This window comes from Martes martes (genome assembly GCF_963455335.1).
Source record: "Martes martes genome assembly, chromosome: 13".
NCBI classification, from domain to species: domain Eukaryota; kingdom Metazoa; phylum Chordata; class Mammalia; order Carnivora; family Mustelidae; genus Martes; species Martes martes.
The window spans coordinates 3,259,431-3,281,443 of NC_137901.1; positions in this window are offsets into that span (position 1 = coordinate 3,259,431).

The window sequence follows — 22,013 nt, forward strand, 5'->3', positions numbered from 1 at the left end:
TAAAACCACACCTGTGGTTTACCTCAGCAGTCTGTAGGTCAGAAGTCCACATGGGCTCAACTGACTTCTCTCCTTAGGGTCTCACAAATCCAAAATTATGGTGTCCGCTACACTGGAGTCAACACAATGCTAGGAGGAGATGCCGCTTCCAAACTCAGGCAGATTGTTGGTGGAATCCAGTTTTTCTGTGTTCAAAGCCACCAATGGCCAGCAGAGTCCTTCTTACGCTTGGAGTACCTCTGACTTCTCTTCCTGCCACTGGCTGGAGGAACCTCTGCTCTTTAAAGGGCTCACTTGATTGGAGCAGGAACCTCCCTAGCCACCCTCCGGGCCATGCCTTGATTAGTGCTTGATCGAATAGCTAGAGTTCAGAAACCTTTGGGACATCCTTAGAAGGCTGACTGCTGCATAGGCTCACTGTCCTGTACTCCAATTTCATTCGATATGAATGAGAGCTAGCGCTCTCAGAAAGCTTTCAGTGTGCAGGTACTCTTCCCAGGAACCCTATGAGCAGAGTACTCTTTCCCTCATTGGACAGATGAGGAAGTTGAGGCCCCTGAGGTCCAGTTCTTGGCTTACACTCAAACAGGACATTAGGGGGCGCTGTGCCTCCAGTAGCCACTGTCCTGAGCCGTGCTCTGGGCTCTTCTCTACTGAGCTCTAGAAATGGCTTTGAGATGAACCAGCTCCGGAGGGTCTCCCCAAGCACTCCTCCAGGCCATAGTCTCTCCAGTCTCACTTCCTGTCTGGAAGAGCTCATGAAATGAGCAAAATGCAGAGAGATTTTTAGTAGCCGATTGGGTTGTTTAATCTTAATTACAAAAAGTGGCTAAAAGAACAGACTCAAAAGATATAGCATGAGCTTCTCTTCTTGCCTGTTTTCAATATGACAACATTTAGAATGGTGCGATTGAGAGATGGATGGCTGGACAGAGGATGGATGGATGGATGTATGGATGGAAGATGGATGGATGGAGGATGGATGTATGGATGGGTGGATGGATGGAGGATGGATAGATGGATGGATGGATGGTTGGGTGGGTGGATGGATGGAGGATGGATGATGGGTGGGTGGAAGATGGATGGATGGATGGAGGATGGATGGGTGGGTGGATGGATGGATGGATGAAGGATGGATGGGTGGGTGGATGGATAGATGGAGGATGGGTAGATGGCTGGGTAGGTGGATGGATGGATAGAGGATGGATGGGTGGGTGGATGGAAGATGGATGGGTGGAGGATGGATGGATAGAGGATGGATGAGTGGGTAGATGGATGGATGGAGGATGGATGGATGGAGGATGAGTGGGTGGGTGGATGGATGGATGGATGGATGGAGGATGGATGGAGGATGGGTGGATGGAGGATGGGTGGATGGCTGGGTAGGTGGATGGATGGATAGAGGATGGATGGGTGGGTGGATGAAAGATGGATGGGTGGAGGATGGATGGATAGAGGATGGATGAGTGGGTAGATGGATGGATGGAGGATGGATGGGTGTGCGGGAGATGGATGAAGGATGGAATATAAATGATAGATTTAATAAGTGGTTTTCTCTTGTATTTCAGAGTCATTCTAAACAATGAACAAAACCTGTGCCCCTTAAGAGGTGAGCAAGGCTCATGTTTTAAAGGAATGTTCTCTTTGGACTGACTGCTAGCTGGGGTCCCTCAAACTCACACCGAATCCCCATGGGACTACCTCATAGTTACCACTATGATGCTTTCCAGAAAGCAGCGCATAAATCCACAAAGCTTATTAAACAAGAAAGGGCCACTTTTTCTCCGAGGAGCTTGCTGGTTAGAAATAAGGGAGACTTCCAGAGTCCAGGAAAGAACACTAAGCAAAGAGCCCAGTGTTTTGTCTAATGAAAACAAATGTGCATATGAACCTTCGTGAAGTAAAATGTATGCTCTCCAGGTACTACTTTGGTTGGATTTTGCTGTTTTGTTAACTGGGCTACTTTCAGCATGAAGCTGATACTGTGAAAATCCCCTTCCCAGTACGTCCTGGAGGTGTTCGGATCCACAGGAATTCTGAAGCTGTGGTGTTGTCACACATCTATTTATGCATTTAGGATGTTCAAACGATGCATTATTTATAGAAAGCTAGTGGATTTTTGAACAAAGAAAGTTCTAATTAAATCTTCACTTTTCGCCATGCTGTAGCTGATGGTCAACGGACACTCCTATTTTAATCACATCTATTTATACCGGCTTCTGTTGCTTCTATTTTCATGTAACTGAACCCAGGCACTTGGCAGCCTGACTTAATAAAATAGACTTGGAAACAAGACTTAAATCCATTTCTCTCTCCCCCCTTTTAAAGTTCTAGGACATTCAAAAATGTGCTTATAAAAATGATCATTTGGCTTGGAATTTTGGTCTGTTCCTACTAAAAAAGTGAATTAATCTTAATAATTGCAAAGAAATCATATATGGAGTAGTCCTCGGAAGGGTAATTACTCAAGTGCAGTGGTTTTCATTAAAAAGTTAACATTTATCTTATTACAGTAATTACCTTATTGCAGTAAATTGGTGATATTTTCCTATTCCTTCAGTGAGATAGCATGGTGAGATAAGTTCACTGCAATGAGATGTGTTTGAACTTATTAATGAGAATCATATGAATTATTTTTAAGCTTGGTTTTAAAAAAGGCAAAAACACACTTTATTTTTTCCATATGAAACCACATTAAGTTAGAAAACTGTCATTAGATATTATCCATCCACCTTACAAATGACTCTCCTTTGAGAAATGACCATACTAGTTGTGTTTGTTATCAGGTAAAATATTTCCTGTTCTCCTCAACTTTGTATTTAAGAAATGAAAACATCACCTTGAATGAAAGATGCTATGCTCATCTCCAAAGGTTTACTGAGTTTTAAGGATTCTTCAAAAATATGTCATTCCATATTATTATTTTCATCATAAGATGTCTACAGCACAACGACGTTACTGCACGTATCCCCAGTCACGCGGTGGGAAAGTGATAGAGTTAAGGTGGGAATTCGTGACTCCCGGCTCGGAGGGTTCTTTCACATGTGCCCCGTCCCTAATATGTGCGTGTGTTCCTGTGTGTGCACGTGCACGTGTGCACCCATGTGTGTCTGTGCACGTGTGTTTGCTTGCGTGTGCACGTGCACGTGTGCACCCATGTGTGCCTGTGCACGTGTGTTTGCTTGCGTGTGCATGTGCTCATGCATGTGTGCTGTGATATGTCCATGTCTGTAGCTAAAATGACCACATGGAAGCTACAAGGTCTTTATGTCTAGCCTCATATGGTTCCTAAGAAACTGCAGCGCATTTTGACTTGACCTCCTCGTCACATGTTCTGTGCGGCACGCTTGCTCGGAGGGAGCTGACCCCTCCTCGTCACATGTTCTGTGCGGCACGCTTGCTCGGAGGGAGCTGACCCCTCCTCGTCACATGTTCTGTGCGGCACGCTTGCTCGGAGGGAGCTGGCCGTCCCGGGTTATTCCACTCCCTCTGTGCTCCACAGTCCTGTGGCTGTGGCAAACCGCTGCAGGCCGTCTGTTCACGCGTCCTGCCGGGAAAGACCTCTGTGCGTGTGCTCACGTTTCTGTTCGTGCTTGAGCTGCAACATTTTCTTCCTCATTACTGGTGACCCGGCTTGGTCACTCAGTAACAAGTTTCCTGGCTGTTGCGATAGGGATGCCTGAGGAGCCATGCGAGAGCCTGACTGAGTTTGGAGGCTGAGCCGCTACAGTAGCTACAGCAGCTCCTTCCTAGCCTCAGGGCCGAGGCCCCTCCTAGAGGTTCATCTTCAGAGTGGGGGGAACCCTAAGCTCACTCACAGAGCCAGCATGCAGGATGAGACTCAATGCACCCCCTACCCGAGTAACACCCGTGTCCATAACATGGGTGTCCTCTCTCTCTTAGGCCAAGGTAGCCTGTCAGTGCACCTGCTCAGACCCCCTCCTGGGGGAGGGCACAGCCACCCTGCCAGGCATGTGTTCTCCCCGTCCCTCACTCTGCTGAGGACTCAAGCACACACAGTAATCACACTGCGGGGACCACCCATGAGTCCCAACCTTGAACTCACTGGTGCTCTGTGCTTACTGAAAGACTAGCCAATGAACAAGAGTCTGAACAACATGCCATCCAACCTTTCTGGTACCTTAAATTCTTCTTCTGGATTAACCAGACCAGCAGGGACCTAGATACACAGGTTTCCTTTTCTTCTGCCCTGGAAGAATGGCCCCACCTGAGTAACACTTCCATGTTCTGTCTCCAGACTACGCGGTGGGATGTTCCAAGAAATGGTCCCTACTGGGGAGGGCCCTGAGGCCGCTATTGCCTGCATTATAGGATGTCATCTTCATGTGAACTCATGAAAAAAAATTCTCACTAGCTGTCGTTGTAAAGATGATTATGCTTCTTCTAAGCAAATATTTTTTTAACTTTATAGACTTAATGAATCATGTAAATTGTGTCTTTTTTTTTCTTTGTATTGGCTGGCATGACACTCATGGCCACGTTCATAGCCACCGCTGACAGGTGCAGACTTCCGGAGCGAGTGGCTGTGTATTAACTCAACCTGTTACTAAGTTTACTTCTTATTTTTCCTTTCCTGGAATGTCCTCACTTACCTCTTTTCTGTCATTTTGTTGCATTGTTTATATTCTTCTAAGCTGGCTTAAATTACTTTTAGAACAAGGCAAAGAATAAAATAAATAAATATACAGATAAACCCCTACCGATGTGTTAAAGATGTAGGACATCCAAGTTGAGGAGAAAACCACCTCATAAACCACCTAGACATCTGGAACAATAGAAGTAGGAGTATGGCCACTGCCTCCCCTAGTGACAGCTTACGTCTGGATGTGGCCACGCTAATAGATCCTGTTTAATATTACTAGAAATCTGCCAGTCCGGAAGGGCGTTAAGAGGCACTTATACCTAGCATATCTAGTTCCTGTTCTCTGTGAAAAACAGACATCAGCTCATTCTTTAGGCTCTGGAAGAGGATTGTGGGGGTTGCCGGAAAGTAGTTGACACTTGCCTCCCAGCATCCTGTGGGGGAGGGGCGGGGGAGACGTCAGCCTCTTCACCCCTCCTCCAAAGCAGGACCTGAACTTCCCGTCTACAGGAATAGCTGAGCAAGCACAGGAACCAAGGTAGCCTCGACTCCCTTACATTCAGCTGAGCCAAGAAGTCCGGTCAGCCTGGGCAGCGTCTAGTGGTCACACAGGGGCATGGCGGGTGCCTACGGCCCAAGGGCCCTATCTCCTGGCAGGCAGGGAAGAAGAGACCTTCTTTGGAGAATTTACTGTCGGCATTAGCCGCGGCACTGCGTCTTCATGATCACTTCATACATTTGCTATTATTATTTTCATACATTAGATATGATGTACGTTCTAAGCAAAAATAAGAGTTAGGCACAGGCTTTGCCTCACTTCTCCGCAGACTAAATTTGATCGACAGATAAGCACCAGACCTGAGTCAATGATGGGAACACCGCTTCCTGTATGTGCAAACGGATGAAGGTACTCAGGGGAATAACGTTCTTTTAAATTTTCAGTAAGGCAGGGAGAGAGGCAAACTCTTTCCACACGCAGTGGTTCATTTTAACGAGGAACTGCATCAAAATAGAATCGCAAAACTCACAGGGAGCGGGAAGGAGAGCAGGGGCATCTCGCCTTCTGGGAAGCCAGACTGCAGTCACTAAGAGCAGATTATTTAAGTTGGGGTGACCCACGCTTCTCGCATCTTGTGTCTGTGTCTTCCTCCTGCTCGTTTCCCAGCTGGTAGACGTTGCAGGGAGCACCTGCACCCCAGACAGGATAGTAGCTATGAAGGCGAAGGCAAAACGCACCAAACTCAAAGCAAGGCTAACCTGTCTCTGAGGGGCTGAGAGCCTCTTGGGGCAGGGAACGGGCTCTGTGTTCCCCTCGCGAATGGAGAAATCATTGTTATTGTCCCTCCATGATGGGCAAGTGGGGAGTCTCAGGGAGGCCGTGGTCAAGGTGACGGGCTTAAGCTAAGGAACACTTGAGGTCGATGGCTGGAAGCAAGGCCATTAGAGACGTGTTCTGGAGCACGTCTGGAGGGGTCCAGGACAGTCTGAACACAGTGCCCCAATCTTTGTTTTGACAGATGATTGACATATAACAGCACACGTGGAAAGTCAAGGGCCAGCAAGTATCCACAAGAATGCAGAGAAAGGGGACCCCTGTGCTCTGTTGGTGGGAGTGCCAATGGGTGTGGCTACTGTGGAAAATTTTATGGAAGTTCTGCAAAAAACTCAAAAGAGAACTGGCATAGGACCCAGCCGTCTCCCTTCTGGGTGCATCTGCAAAAGAAATGAAAACAGGATCTCGAGTACCTCAGGCCTCCTTCTTAAAGAAAAACAACCTATTTTAAGTACCACCATTACTACTAACTCAGGTTTTCTTTGGCAGTCTGGCTCTTGGAGTAGGTAAGAAGTGGAGTAAATCATCTGAACTTGTCGGGATTTCACTGGCTCACGCTCTCCTGCCTGTCCATGCGGGAGATAATCTGAATGGCAAGCTGGCAACCCCTTTCCAAAGCCGCGTGGTCCCCGTGCCGACTCTCCCGATCACTTGGAAGGAGGAGCCCACGATTCCAGGGTCTTCCTCACATTGTGAATAAGTGAGAAAAAGACCCGTGTCAGTTGTAAAATTGCACGTACTCCAGACACTCAAAGCGATACAGGCTTCAGAACGAGAGATGCAACATATCGAGTCTTGGGTTGAAGACTTGAGACAAGGCGAGTAGCACTTTGCAAAGCATTTCCAAATAAAACTCCTGGGTCTGAAGCTGGGTGCCATCAGACAGGCCATTGTCTGACTTCTTCTGGTAAGCACGGGAGAAATTTTCCAGGCTGGTAGAAGTTTAAAACCACTCTAAAAGATTGATGGATTACTCGCTAACTTACATTCCTTTCCATGCAAGGAAAGAACTATTTTTTTTAAAGCCACCTGACTTCGAATCTGTTTCTATTAAATGCCAATGCTTCCCTATTACCACTAAGACTTAATAGAAATGATGGGACATTTCTTCTTGTCATGTGGGCCACTGAAATCTCTTTTTCTTATTTCTCTTGTGTTAGGAAAGAAACCTTTCTGTAAAAAAGTACCGTTCTTCTCCTCGCATCCATTACAAACAGTTCCAGGACCTGCCTTCTCGTATCTTTCTAGCTCTCTATTTCTTTAACCACTTGTTCTTTCTGATACAATCTACTTGACTCTCAACATTTCAGTTTACAAAGAAACATGAATCATCAGGGGGACAGAAGTTTCAAAATAACTTTTTTTTTTTTCATTCCTTATATGCCCCCCGAGACTGCTCTGGAAGAAGTACAGCTGTGGGATACGGCTTGAGCATGGAAAAGAAGTTAGGAGTGATGGGTTATTTCTCATGAACTAGATGATGTATTTGAACATCTTATCTTTCCATATCTTCTTTCCATACTTCTTCATCTGCTAAATAATACTTTCTCAACAAATATAGTGCTAGTGAAAAATATAACACCTTATCACCCTAATATAGCTCATCAATATAGTAAAAATATATTCCACACATTAGAAATGTTTGGAAGTCAATGTAATTAATGCTGACTCTGTGAATGTTCATAGTCTCTGGAAATGGTCAATGCCAGCCTTGGGACACAGTGCTGGGTTCTGAGGTTGACTCCCTTCCTTCTCTTCTGTCTCTGGTGTTTTTTTGCCTTTGTCCCACTCTCTACCTCCTCTCTTCTCACTTGGGCACTGGTCACATTGGATGAGGGCCCACCCTCATTTTAACCTGATGGCATCTGGAAAGACCCCATTTCCAAACAAAGGTTCCAGGTGGACACAAATTGTGTGGGACACTACTTGACCCAGCACTGCTGGTCCCATGTGGTCCCTCAGATGGAACAGTTCTCCCCAACTCTGGGGTGCTTTCCCAACTTCTCACTTCCATGACCTCCCCCGGTCTGTGCCAGCGGAGACCAATGGGCAATATTGCTCCTTCCCTGTCTTTCCTGAAAGTACCTGAGTGCTCAGGGGCCCGGAACAAAAGATCCAGCGGAAGGTTGAGGACATTCCCTGAGACACCCCCACAGGCCGAGGCAGCCCAGTGGCGGGTGCACCGCTCAGCTCACTGATGGTTGCACTACCTGCCCCCTGGCCCCGGGCCTCTGGGGGCTCATGTGGTGGCTTAAGAGCTTTATGAGGCCTTTGATCCTATGGTGGGTCTTTTAAAACAAAAAGGTGTATTTTGTTGTTCTTCCTAAAAGCTACTCAGAGCCTGGTGATATGTTTCAAGAAAGGATGGGAATGAACTAAATTTGGGAGATGTGGGGGAAAGACAACAGAAATCACTTTATCCAAGGAAAAGCAAGACAATCTACTACACATTTCTGCTGGAGTTTTACCAAGTCTTGGAGATTTCAATGGACTAAAGGTTGGGTAATAAAAAGTGGAAAAAAAAGGACTTGGTGGTTTTAACGGAAGCCGGTTTTTTCAGTGAGGGAGCTCCTATCTGGGGGTGAGGCCTCTCTGGAAACCCAGGAGCCTCCAGACCCTCCGCTCAGCCCCACAGCGGCCCTGCACCCAGTCTGCTTAAAGAGGAGCACCGCTGACGCTCGTCTTCCTTGCGTGGGAGGAAGTAGGGACCCTAGCTAACACGCACGGACAGCTGTGTCAAGGCTCCAGTGACCTGAGCAGTGGTCCAGCCATCGTGCCCATTTCCTGATGGAAAGGTGAAGTTCAGGGACAAAGAGTGACGTGCCCAAGGATGCTCTAGAAAGGGTCAGAGCTGGAACACAGTCTGGGGTCCATGACCCGGGGCTCTCCTCCACATGGCTGCTTGCACAGGAGACTGGATACGCTTCCTCTTTCTCTGACCTCATTACACCCCTTTAGAATCAATTAAATTCCCAAATACAGATATGAAAAGGATATCAGAGAAAGCCCGATGCAAACTCTGGGAGGCACAATGACCTGCTCTGTGTCCCCTTCCGGCTTGACTAGAAGCAGCTCTCCTGATTCCTAGTGCAGTACCTTATTCACCACCCTATTCTGGAGAAAAAAGATGACTCACATTAAATTACAGTATTTGGTACTGGCCCTCCCCAAATGTCTAGATTCATGACATTTGGCTACCCAAAGTTGTTCAGCAGAGGAAAATAAAAAACAATGCAGCTTTCAAAATATCCAAAAATTTAACACACTAAGAAACATAGGCTCTGACTTATTTCACATAATAGAGTACAGTGTTCGTTTAAGAGTTTCAGGAATTGATGCTTCCAAAATTTGACTTTTTGATTTCTGGCAACCTGGCTGAGTTGCCATTCTACGGCAGACCTAGGGAACGCGGTTGCGTGGAGTGTGATGTTTCACAGAGGGCTAGCATATAGATCACCAATAGGTAATGAATGTCGACAAATTAAAACACGATACCTTGAAATCAATTTACTTGACGATACAGCAGTCATCCCAGGACCCCGTGGCATCGCAAAGATGACAGGGCTACAGGATAATATTTTGAAATGGCAGCCAGATCCCCCACCTCCCATCTTATCCCTCTCACTTCCTTTCCTTATTTATTCAGCCAGGTGTGAGAGCAGACAGCCTCCAGTGACTCAGCTTGGAGGGGGAGCAAGGAGCAGAGAGCAGCTGAGACAAAAGGTTTGGAGTGCGACGTCTGCTCAAGCGAAAAGGGGCACCATCAGTGTGGGGAGACCCTTGACGGGCGCCATGGCCCTTCATGCTCACAGTCACTGTCAGGTGTAACTATGATGATTTCCCCTATTTTTGTCAATGCGGTGACAGAGGCAGAGGGAGCGTGAGCACCTCACCCAAGGCCACTCAGGTGTGACGTGCACCGGCGGCCTCCCGGGTCCCCGCTCCTGTTCTCGTCACACACCTGCCATGCGTCCTGGTGGCCAGGCTTGCCTGCCCTAGAGCCTCATGCAACCCTGGGCCTGTCACCTCTTCCTCCATGTGCCACCTCTAAGTCCCTCCCTAACTCCCGCCCTTGTTCCTTCTTCCACGCCACCAAACTCATGTTTCTCGGAGCCCTAAAAAGCGGTCATGCCAATTCATGTCTTAAACTCTTCTAGGGGCCTCTAAACATCTCCTGGATATAAGCCGTCTACACTCGTCCTGACACAGCCTGACCCAAAGCTCCCTATGATGCATGCAGCCCTAGCCCATTCACACAGTAGCCACCCTGGAGGCTTTGAAATGTGTCAATAGGACCAGGCTCACTTGTATCTCCTGAATCCCCTTTCTTGTATGGCTTCCACTTGGAGGCCCACAGGAGAGGTACATGGGAGGGCAGGAGCCCCACACATTGTTGTTCTTCTGCAGACCCTCCTGGGGGGGCAGCAGCTGGGCAGGGGTGCGCCACTTTCCCTGTCCCTCTGACCCCAGGGCCAGATATGTGTGTGTTCCTGTGTGTGTTTATATTTTTTGTGTGCTTTTGTGTGTGTTTATGTATTTGTATATGTGCTTTTGTGTTTGTGTGTGTGTGTTTATATATGTGTTTGTGCTCATATGTGTGTGTATGCCTTTGGGTGCATGGGTACAGATGTATGTGTCTCCTAGTGGTCCTATTGTCTGGTTGGCCACTTCAGGGTAGACTTCATACTCTTTCTTGCTGCCACACTATGCAGGAGATGCTGTCTCTGTTTGTAAGGCCCAAACCCCAACTTCCATCCCTGGAAAAATCCAAAACATGTCCCTGACATTCTATAATGGCTTCATCAATCTCTCCTTTATGATGTCTCAGACCCTTTCAAGTACCTCTATAATATAATTACTCCTGTTTTCTTCTTCTTCTTCTTCTTCTTCTTCTTCTTTTTAATAATTCACACTTTAGTTTCCACTGGATCTGAGCATCTCAGAGATTGTGGCTTACTTATCTTGTAACTGTTACTAAATAGGCAATGTGATTGTCAAATCAAAGAAAACACATGATTGAGGAATGAACCAATGGACAGATGGATTCATAGCTATAGAGATGCAAAACAGAAGAGGCAAGAATATAGGATGGATAGATCGTATGTTTTACAGTGTCACGTTTATTTTTGATGTCATAGGGACAAATTAATTTTACAACTTCAGAGAGTTTACTCAGATGATAGAAAAGTCAGAAATCAGTTTCTAGTCTAAAATGAATATATTTAAATTATTTTCAAATAATTTCTGAGAAGTTGATGGCAACCTTGGGGATATTTAAGATGATTTCCATATCCCCCTCCCAGTCACCCCTGCTTCTTAAGGTCTTTGATGCATGACGTAGAAAGAGCTGTTCTCCTACTCATCTACTTTTTGTAGAACGATTTCCCTTTCCCACCATTGAAAAAAGATACTCCTGTCTCCATTTTTATATAATAATCAATGATCCACAGTCATTCACCCACAAGAACCATTAGTTTCCCTTTTGGTAAAATAACCTCATCTGAGGTTCAGCTGACTACTTACTTATGAGCACATTTGTGCTCCAAACAATGTTGACTGGATGGTGTGAGGAATTCAAGAGAAATCTGACATGTTGTGTCATCAACAGGCTTACAGACTAGTCAGAGAGAAAACAAAACATGAGATCCAAGGCTAATAGAGAAATGTGTCCTGTTTATAGTGCTATCATCCTAGAATAAAAATGTTTAAGTGAAACTTAAAAAGAGATTTTGTTTCATTTTCCATTTTAGTATCTAGGAAGTGAGGTATGATAAATAACTATTAAATAATGATGATGGTAAAGTGATTATGGTGATGATGATAGTGGTGGTGATGCTGGTGTTAGTGATGATGGTGGTGGTGGTGGTGAGGATGATGATGGTGATGATGGTGGTGGTGGTGGTGGTGGAGGTAATGACGAGGATGATGGTAGAAGTGATGATAATGGTGGTGGCTGTGGTGGTGGTGATGATGATGATGGTGGTGTTGGTGATGATGATGATGGTGGTGTTGGTGATGATGGTGATGGTGGTGGTGACGATGGTGTTGGTGGTGATGGTGGTGGTGATGATGATGGTGATGGTGGTGGTGATGATGGTGTTGGTGGTGATGGTGATGATGGTGGTGGTGATGATGGTGTTGTTGGTGATGATGATGATGGTGGTGGTGATGGTGGTGTTGTTGGTGATGATGATGATGGTGGTGGTGATGATGATGATGGTGGTGGTGATGATGATGATGATGATGATGATGATGATGATGATAGATGTGGTGATGGTGATGGTGGTGATGATGATTAGATAGATTAGCTTCCAAATTCTCCAGTGGAACTGAAGGGCTGGCAGTTTTATTTTTACAAGCTCTTTGGAAAACAGCCTGTAAATACAACCTTGGTCTTTGAGGAGGCACACATCTGATCAGCTTGGAAATGGGATACTTCACTTATACTTTTTTTTTTTTTTTTTTGTGGTGGTCTGACTTCTTACCTAAACTTTCCTCTCATGATAGATTGATTCCTTGCCCATTTTTCATGTCTTGTGTACCCACCACTGAGACTTTTGTTCCTCCAGTCATTAATTAGATCAACATACTTAGAAATCTAAAATTTCACAAGGGTTATATACTCACCATAATCAATTTTTTCCTGAATTCTCTTGTACTATTTTATTAGCCTATGTATAGTCTAAAAGCCATAATATTCTGCTTATCTATTTTGTTCAGTAGTATTTTTTTAACATTTTTCATGCCACAGAAACACATGTACTTCAGAAACTTGAAGTGAATATTTTTACTTTATGTGGCTTTCTCTTTCTGCATAGGTTTCTAGATGACAGGATTGTCTTTTTTTCTTCTTTTTTCTCCCAGCACCTAATTGAACCTTAAACATATTTTGTAACTAATGGGTGTTTATTGGGTGAGAGGATGAAAGAACAAATAAATGGATTAACTCAACCTCTATTTAATTTATTTGGTACATAGACCAGGTGCTTATAAACTATGGTTATGTGAAAACTGAAAAATGTATCAATTTTTTCAATATGTAATTTTTTTTTAAGTTTTAAGAAGAATTATGAAACATGTCTATTCTTAGTAAGTTTTTGCATCTAAACAGGATGCTGCTTCTCCTGCTAAAGCATTGGATCCTGAATTAACCCTGTATATGGAGCACCTGGCGATTCCCCATTGTCCATATGGATGCGTCCTCTCTGAGAAAACAGAAACAATAGCTGTGCTGCCCAGGACGACCTGATAGAGGTTTCATGCAGTTGTCACTATGAAGAGCATTGGTTTAGGAGTCAGAGGCGTGCTAGCTTGGCTGAGGCCCTTATTTGCTATGACCTTGCAGGACCAGGTACATCATTCATTTACAGGACCTAGTACAAAAGAGAAAGGCGGGTCCCTTGTTCGAATATCACAAGTAACTTCAAGATAATGATAATAGAGTCACTAAACCAACCTCAGGGCCCTCTGAGAGCAGATTCCTGTAGGACTGCACCGGCTGCCCAGTGAATTAGAGTCCTGGGGATGCCCTAACTAACTACCATGGATGGTGGCTTAAAACAATAGAAATTTATTCTTGCACAGCTCTGGAGGCAGAAGTCTTGGTAGAGTCATGCTCCTTTTGATGGCCACAGGGGAGAACACTTCCTATCTCTCACAGCTTTTGGTGGCTCCAGGTGTTCCGTGGCTTGTGGCTCATCATTCCAATCCCTGCCTCTGTCTTCACATGGTCTTCTTTGTGTTTTCCCTTTTTTTGTTTCTTATAAGAACATTTGTCATTGGATTTAGGGTCCATCTGGATAAGCCATGATGATCTCAGCTCAAGATCCTTAATTAATTACATTTGTAAAAAACACTTTTCGAAGTAAGGGCACATTCAGTTTCTGGATTTGGGGACACAGACTATCTTTTAGGAAGACATCATTCAATGCACTACAGGTATTCATGAAGCCAGCACTGACCTCAGACAGTTGTCTTCATCTGTCCCAGCTTCAGTGGCTCAACAGGAAGATGTAAATAGTGAATGCCCTATCGACCTTGCACGGGAGGTGTTTACAGAATGAAACTGGCTGATGTACGTGAGAGCATTACAGTGTCATATGCCATTCAAATATAACAAAACTGGAAATCACGGAAGTCAAACATAATTTTCTGGCCTCCCTGTTCCTCCACTCTAACATAGGCTCATTTCTCCACTCCTCTCCTTGGCAAACTCTTGAGACATTTTCTACACTAGGTGAGTCCACATCTCCTCTCCCTTCACTCTTTTGACCTCATCCAGAATGGACTGTCCCTCCTAGATGTCCCCACCAACCCCTGGGAACATCCTCACCAAGGTTACCAGTGAATTCCTGCTTCTCGAGCTGAAGCACCTCGCCTCTGACCTGTGACTTGGTCATTCTTTAGTATTCCATGCTTGACCTCTCTCTCTGGAGGACTTCTCAAGCTTTTCTGATTCTCTTCTTTCTGGCTGCTCTGTTTTTGGACCCGTTCTCTTCAAGCTGGTATCCAGATTTTAGATTTCCTAAAATTTCAGTCCTGTAGTTTCTTGTTACCTCACCCTGTGCTTTCTCTGTCTCTGGATTACTCTTTTTCATGAGGACTTCACCAGCATATGGTGATCTACAGTGTTTATCTCTGCCACCAACCTCTCCTCTAAACTCCAAACTTATTTCTCCAAGTGCGTATCTGACATCTCTACCTAGAGCATCGCATGTTGAAAACAAAGTGAATGATACCTATCTACCTCCAACACATGTAAACCCCTGCAAAGACATGTACACACATGCGTCATGCCACCTTAAGCTATGTCTGTCTCAGATTCTTTTATTTCCACACAGTTACTCAGATAAGAACCTTGGTATTGCCTTCAGCCCCCCCTTCTCTCGAGCTCCCACATCACGAGTTCCTACAGTTTCCTTTAATGGATATTCGAGTCCATCTCCGTCCTTCTCTCGCTTTCTCTCTCTCTCTTTCTTTCTCTCTCTCCTAATTTTTCCCTTTGCTTGTTTGTTTTATTTCTCAAATTCCACATACGGGAGAAATCATAGGGTGCTTTTCTTTCTCAGCCAGACAGATTGTCTTTCAAAACACAGATCAGGATAGGGAAACTCGTCACTCACATCTTTCGGTGACTTCCATATTCTGACATGACTGAGAGCTTTGTATCCATCGCTTGCCCAAACCCAGTCTCCTCACCTGCACTGTGGCCAAACTGGGATCTTTGTGGGTCCCAACACCTTCCACTGTGGAATCATCTTTCCACTGTCGCATGGCTCCTGTTCTTTCTTTCAGTCTTTATTTGAGGGAAACCTTTCCTGATGGTGTGAAGAAAGTACCCTTTCTCCAGGTTAAGTCCTTGTCTTCATCCTGGTGTCTCATTACATCATCACTCTGAGATCAAGTGTTCGTTGGCTCGTTACTGTTCCTGGTCTGACTTTTCTGAGGCAGCATGTCCCTCTTGTTGTCTTATGAGAAGTGCCTATGGCAGAGCCTAGACGTGGAGCTCGTGGCTGGTAAATATCCAGGGAATGGATTTGAATAAATGAATGGAGGAAAAACCCACCTTCCTTTAAGGATCTAATATTTTAACATGAAAATATTACTGAGCTTACGTGATTCTCCTCACATCACTTGGGAAGACATGGCCAGGAAAGGCTGGGGACCTATGTTGTGATAGGAATGATGGGAGGGACATGGGGCATCTGTAATGAGATGCACCTTCTGAAAAGGGATAGACTTTAGGAAGTCAGACTCATGTTCTGGTGTTGGACAAAGTCTGGTCCTGAAGTTACTGGGGTCTCAGGAAGGCTGGTGAATAGCTAGCAGGACCCAACCAGGGTGCAGAAGCAGGGACAGTGAGGGAGAAGCCAGCAGGGTTCTGGCTGGTGGAGTTGCCCACAGGTTCTAGGCAGCATTCTAAGGTGTTCTTGTTCCAAAACCTACTTTTGAGCTTGAAGCCTGGTGTCCATGGCAGAACGGCTAAAGAGCCAAAGCCGAGTTCCAGAATTTCAATGTGGAAATGTGTTTCCCTAACTTAATTTGGTTAGTAATTGTAATCATGGGACCCAATGGCTCCCTTTAAATTCATTAACTACTTTGCCTCGTTTGGGAACATACCTTTCACCTATTCCTGATTCCACTATGTTGTACCTACTGACCTAAAAAATTTACTGCATCTTCAAAAGAAGAACCATAATTAATTCTCTCTTGCCTTAGAGATCTATGCAAAATATATTTTTTCCTCCAAAATCCGTTTTTAAGCTTCTTTTTCACAGAACGGTTTTAAGCAATTGAGTATTTGGTGATACATTCTTTCTAGAGAGTCAAACTGTGTATTTTTGAAGCTTCAAAATAAGAAGCCCTGAAAACGACCACCATATTTCAACCGTGGAAAGTATCTAATAATCATGGACTCAGGATGTTTTCCATAATATTTTTATCTTTATCTTGAATGACAGTGATAGCGTGTCCAAAGAATGTGCGAAAGCAGCGGCATGTCAGGGGAAGTCTTTTTTGTCGGTGGAACTGTCTCATGTGCTTGCATTAGAAAGTGTTATGATGTCAATGCAAATGCAGGTGCCATTACAGTGTCAACGGAAGATGTCTCCCCTTGCTTTTGTCAGTTTCAATTAGATGCTTGATGTTACCATAATGCAGTTTCTTCCCCTCCCCCACATTTAATGTACTTAAATTCTGAAAGTTACCACTTTTAAGAACCGTGCTCTATTTCCTAATGGCACTCCACAATGAACCCGTATTAAAAAGTAATACATTTTCCATACAGAAAGGAATATAAAGTAAGTTCCATAAAAGTACAACACACTTACATTTTAAAGTATATAACATTAAATATATTAAAAGCACATTGTGTCATACCATATATATTAAATACCATGAAAAAAGCCGGCTTTGCAATTTATTTTAAGTACATGAGAACTGCATTTAATAAAATGTTTAAAATATAATTTATTACTGTAACAATTTATTAATAATGATAACTAAATGCTCTTGAAGAGGTTATTCATGAAAGAATGGTTTGTCAAAAGAAAAGACTTTTCCATTCTAAAGATAAGGGCAATAGTCAGAGAGGCATAAATTTTGCCCTTCTTGGTAATTTAACAATTCTAAAAGAAGCGTGCACATTAAAAACCTTTCCCATAACTGTTATTCTTTAAAACACTGACAGTGGTGAGATCTTATTCTGTACATAAACTGATCATTTATTCTGTGGGGTTCCCCCTTTTGCCTACAAAGAGTGGCACAGATAACTTCACTTGTCCTTTTTGTAAACACTACCTCCCGATTTAAGTGATCGTTTGGGTTGACGCTGGGGTATAAATATTTTACATATTGCATCACATAAACGTCATTACATCTCCTCCTCTGGGAGAGTCAGTGTGCGTGGAGCATTTGTCAGGGCCTGAAGCTCGAAGCCCGGCAACAATGTCAGATCTGGAATACGTCACTTTGAGCTTTGCGTCTTGTGTATTTATCACTCAGGCTGGTCTGTGGAAAGTGCCGAAAATGTGCATACCGTACCCAGAGGATGATCTGTGCCAGAAAAATGACAGACCCCTCCTCCAGAGGCAGACACACTCGACACAGTTGGGAAGGGATAAGAAAATAAAAAACAAACCAAAAAATCCAAAACCAACAAGAAATATGCCGAAGAGGAAAATCAAGTATGTATTGATAAACAGCTGATATTTCTAGGTTCTTTCAGGAAACGATGCTTAAAAGTGAGAAAATGCTCATGGTGGGTGTTTTCCCTCAATGGATCATAATCTTCTAGAATATCCTACAGGAGAAAAATGGTAATCATGTTAACAGTGGACTGAATTTTTCTCAGCTTGTCCACCAAGTCTGTGGAGTAGATAGAGCTCCTTGTACTCGCTTATCAGTCTCGGCCTTCACTGTTGTAACACAGTTCAGTGGGCAAATCTGAGTGACCGTTCACACTGTAGCAGAGATGACACCAAGACACGGATGTTGTAGAAGTTCAGTTAGACCCACAGAATATGGTTTGCAGTATTCTTCCCCCTGTGACTCAGTGAGTCTGGTTGTCGAGGCTGGCATGGGAGCTGATGGAGAAAAGTATAAGAACTGATAAATGCGTTAAAAATGTTTAGAACTGCCTCATTAGCAAGCTGTTTTGCTTGGGTTTGGACCCTTGTATCTTCAGCAAAGACACACAGCTCTTTACCAGTAAGGTTAGGGGAGTCAGTTTCTCACAAGGACAGGCAATTGCATGGTCCTCACCACGGATCACTCACGTTCTAGAACTGCAGACTCTGCGCTCTGGACTTTCAAAAGGGGCAGGTTTGCTTCAGTTGGTTTTTATTTTCCTCCCTGCTGATAAGACCATCCCAGTCATTTCAACTCTCCTGCTCTTCTTGGTCACTGAAGATCTTCCAGCCAAGAACCCTGATTTAACAATGGAGGCTCACTCTAGACCTAGACGTGTTCAGTTTTTGTGTCAGAGGGATTGCTTAATAGGAAAAGAGAACAAAAGAGGTAAAACACTGCCAAAATATTTCATCCACCTGTCCTTTTCTATTCTTCAAATGTCCATCAACAGATGAGCAGATAAACAAAAGGTGGTATATCCATACAATGGGACGTTACTGGCAGTGAAAAAGAACGAGTGATGATACATACATGCTATAGCATGGATGAATTTTGAAAACAACATGCTATGTCAAAGAGGTTAGTCACAAATAATATAGAGGACAAGGGTAGATGGAGAGGAGAAGGGAGTTGAGGGAAATTGGAAGGGGAGGTGAACCATGAGAGACTATGGACTCTGAAAAACAACCTGAGGGTTTTGAAGGGGCGGGGTGGGAGGGTGGGGGAACCAGGTGGTGGGTATTAGGGAGGGCACAGATTGCATGGAGCACTAGGTGTGGTGAAAAAACAATGAATACTGTTACGCTGAAAATAAATAAAAAATTAAAAAAAAAAAAAAAAAAAAAAAAAAAAAAAAAAAGAGGTTAGTCACAAAGGACCACACATTATGTGATTCCACTGGTTGTTTTCTAGCACTGGAGGAGCCGTGGCTGGGGTGGTTGTGGCATCAGGTTATAGGGCAGAATTCCTGGTGAAGGATGCAAATGTATGTGCATATACTACAATCCATTCGCTTCTGCCTTTCTAGTGAATTGTGTGGTCTGTGCATCATACCTCAGCAAAGCTATTTAAAATTATAAAGAGTTCCAAAAATAATCCTATAGCACTGAGGATCAATGGAACTCAAACTGGCTTAAGTAAAACACGGAGATTCAGGTCAATCCAATTAAAAGGCTAAGATGAGGCTAACTCCAGGCTTGCCTGGATACGGGGTTTAAACAGTATCAAAAGACTTTTGTCCTGTCTTGCAGCTTTGGTCTCCTCCAGAGGGCTTTGCATGATGACCTCTGGACGTGCTGTGTTCCCTGAAGAAGCTCTGTAACCAACCACCTTGCACCTGCAGGTCCATCAGGGAAAGGCCAGAGTTACTTTTCAAATGGACCCAGAAAAATATAGCAGGAATGGAGAGTTCAGGAGAGAATGGATCCTAGGAGGAAATAAGGTAGTGGTATTAGATGTTGGATGAAAAGAAAAAGAGACAGAAAGACAGCGCACACAGGGGTACAGGGAAGGAGAGAAAGATGGTAGATAAGTGATAGGTAGATAGGTGTCCACAACACACATTTTTGAGAAAATTTCAAGTAATTATTTGTTCTTATGCTAGAACAATGTACTTTTAATTATTGCACATTTCAATATTTTTATATCATGAAGTAAATTTCTTCATATAACACTTATTTTCCAGACTGTTTTTAGATTTTCTTCTAGACTATCTAAAAGATGCATTTAATTTCTTATTTTTTTAAAGCAAGAACACAGTCTGGGGAAAAAGTAAAATGCAAGAGAGAAGAAAAATCCACAAAATATGGAAATTTCTCATATCCATAGATACTTTCATGAGGAAAAAAATCTCGGTAAAGCAGGGGATCACATCTTGAAGATCAAACAACAGAATCACATGGAAAAGGAACATTGCAAACCTAAGAACGTACAGCAAAAGCTGGAAATAATCTCACTGTAGAACTAGGAAGTAGAAGCCACAAGCCACCATTTCCATGCTCTGGAGTTTTACATTTTCTCAAGAATTATTTTTATTTGAAAGATAAAAGAAAAAAATATAAAACTATCTGGTTTTGGTGGTTTTGTCAGAAGTAGTTACTTGACAACATTTTTAGTACTTTCCATTTTGTCTACTCAGGATTTCTGTTTCTTCTTGTGTCAAATCAATCATAAGAAAACAGTTATTTCTTCAAGATTTTGTAATTTATTTGTCCAGGGGTTTACATAATCTTTTCTTAGATTAATTTTTTTTCTTTACTTCTATAATTATATCACCTTTTTTGGTTCCTAATATTTGCTATTATGTTACCTGCTTTGTTTCTCCTCATTTTCCTTCTTCAACCTCTTCAACCTCTTTCTTCCTCCTGTCTTTTCTCCAGCTACATTTGCCAAATACTTGTCAATGTTAATGTCTTGGATTTATCAATCCCACTTACACTATTTACTCATTTATGTTTGTCCTTCATTACTTCATTTGATCCTCATGACAACCCTAAAGGGTAGATCATCTATTGCATTTTACAGAGAGGAAAATCAAGGTAACTTTTCTAAAGTCACAGGAACAGCATGTTGTGAATCTACCCAGCCTCGGTCCAAGCCTCCATACCACCTTGCCACTGTTATGTTAACTCCGTTGCTTATGGAGTTACATTTGTAAAAATCTTAACTTACTTTTGCCTAATGTCATTGTGGAATATTGAGTGAATCATATTCCAATTTCTTACATTTTCTTTCCTGTCATTTAAAAATTTCTGCCCCAGAACCTTCAGACTTGGCAATTTAGCACAAGAGCGTCATTTCTCAGTCATGTGGATCTCTGGGCTCCTGGGCAGCCTTTGGCTCTCCATGAATACCTGGGTTCGTTCAAGAAGCAGGTGAGCAGGGAGGTCCGCACAGCGTGGGGGGGCAGGGCTGGCTGGGCTCAGCAGGGCACAGTCACTGTCCCATTGGGCCTCTCAGTAGAGCAGTAAACCCTGAACATTTTGTGTGGTGGCTGTCTTCTACAAGTGTGCATTCCAAGAGAGTGAAAATGGAAGCTTCCAGACCTTTTAAGGACTGGGCCTACAATTGGTCCAGCATTGCTGCATTCTTCAGTCAAAGCAAGTCACCCAGCAGCCTGGATTCAAGGGGAGGAGAGACAGACACACATTGCTGATAGGAGACCAACAAGCAACTATAAAGTCTTTTAAACAGTTTGGCCAAAAAGTCATGCTATGTCTATGGGAGACATCTGTGATGCCTCTGGTCACATCTACTGTAGAATGACTGGTCTTCGACTGTTGTTTCATGATGCAAAGCCTACATAGAATGTTGTGTGTGTGTTGTGTGTGTGTGTGTTCATGTGTGTGTGTGTGTGTGTGTGTGTGTTTTAAATTCCAGATAAAATACATGGTGCAATGTTTATGGATGTTATCTGGAATTTATCGCAGTGTAACAGAAGAGGAACAGAAGTTCATGAGGACATAATTGAAACCATATTGACAATGATTTGATCATTTTTAAAGCCAAGATGTTTCCATGAGGCTCATCCCGTTATTTTTTTTCTATTTTGTTTGGAAAATTTCCATTATAAAACAATTAAGATAAAAAGTAATTTCAGTTCTAAACGATTTGGAATAAGTGAAGGGTTCATCAGTACCGCTTAGTGTTTAAGCAGACTATCCTTGATGTCAGTGTGGGTGTTTAATACTGCTCACGTCTTAGTGGGAAGGTAGTAAAACATCTATCAGGGCCTTCCTGCTATCAGGATTTCTCTCATTTTTATTTGGTTTTTAGTTTGATTTGCTTTTGATTGTTTAATACTTAAACAATTTTAAATTATATTTCATTATCACACAAATAATATCCATGGGGAAAAAAGAGGAAGAAAAAGAGGAGAAGAAGGGAAAGTAGAGTCCAATGATCCAAAAGGAACAACTTGGAAGTCAAGCAGTGGGCTACTTCTAATCT